We start from the raw sequence: 1,160 nt of genomic DNA, 5'->3' as shown, positions 1-1,160 counted from the left end.
ACTTCTCAATGATATTGCCTTTACATGTTCTTTCAAATTGGTGACAGTGTTGCTTGGCAAAGTTCCTGTAGTCCTCTCTGTGAGCATGCTTGAGAGCTGACCAATTTGCACCTCAAGATTGCGGATTGAAGCTGAGTTGTTTTGCATCGCCACATCTGTCTTCTGCTTGTACTGCATGAACATGTCCTCAAGTGTCGGCTTCTTCTCTTGTTGTGGAAATTGCTGAGGTGGTTTAGCCTGCCCTTGGTTATTACTCCATGAGAAGTTGGGGTGATTCCTCCATCCAGGATTGTACGTGTTCGAGTATGGATTATTTTGACGTTGAAAATTTGACACGTAATTAGTCTGTCCATAACTCGATTGGGCAAAAGGATTTCCCACTTGGCAGTCGACACTTGAATGATTTCCTGCACAATGATCACAAAAAACATTAGTTTGAATAGCATTAACATTCATTTTACCTAGTTGTTAAGACAAAGTTGCCATTTGTGTCGCCAATGAGGTAATAGAATCAAGTTCTAAAACTCCAGCTGTCTTTCTTGGCATTGCTCTTTCTGTAGGCCATTGATAGTTGTTGGATGCCAATTCTTCTAGAAGTTCATAGGCTGTCTCATGAGTTTTACTCATTAAAGCTCCACTAGCTGCTGCATCAACCATAGACCTGTTTGTAGCTCCTAGACCATTGTAGAATGTTTGCACTTGAAGCCATGCTGGAAGGTCATGATGAGGACATCTTTGCAATAAATCTTTGTACCTCTCCCATGCTTCATATAATGATTCACCCTCAAATTGGATAAACGTGGTGATATCATTCCTTAGCTTTGCTGTCTTTGCGGGAGGGAAATATTTTGCTAAAATTTTTTGTGCCAACTCCTCCCATGTAGTAATGATGCCAGGTGGCAAAGAATTCAACCAAACTTTTGCTTTATCCCTAAGTGAGAAGGGAAAAAGCCTTAGTCGAATCGCATCATCTGTCACTCCATTATGTTTAAAAGTATCACAAATTTCCAAGAAATTTGCAATATGGACATTAGGATCCTCTTGTGACAGCCCCCTAAACTGGACAGTCTACTGTATCATCTGAATGATGGCCAGCTTGATCTCAAAATTATTGGCTTGTATGGCTGGCCTCCTTATGCTCGATGTAGCTCCATTTACCA

The 1,160-nt window shown here is 40.9% G+C and overlaps 1 non-coding gene across 1 annotated transcript; it reads left to right on the top strand.

The window, feature by feature from the left end:
- Positions 1 to 715: 715 nt before the first annotated feature.
- On the top strand, positions 716 to 822 carry LOC112006387 (small nucleolar RNA R71). Its single transcript, XR_002882336.1, has one exon. It is a non-coding gene; the product is annotated as a small nucleolar RNA R71 (small nucleolar RNA).
- Positions 823 to 1,160: the final 338 nt, after the last annotated feature.

This window comes from Quercus suber, unplaced genomic scaffold (assembly GCF_002906115.3).
Source record: "Quercus suber isolate HL8 unplaced genomic scaffold, Cork oak 2.0 scaffold_533, whole genome shotgun sequence".
NCBI classification, from domain to species: domain Eukaryota; kingdom Viridiplantae; phylum Streptophyta; class Magnoliopsida; order Fagales; family Fagaceae; genus Quercus; species Quercus suber.
Note: the sequence above shows the minus strand (reverse complement) of the source record. Positions and strands in the feature narration are given on the sequence as shown.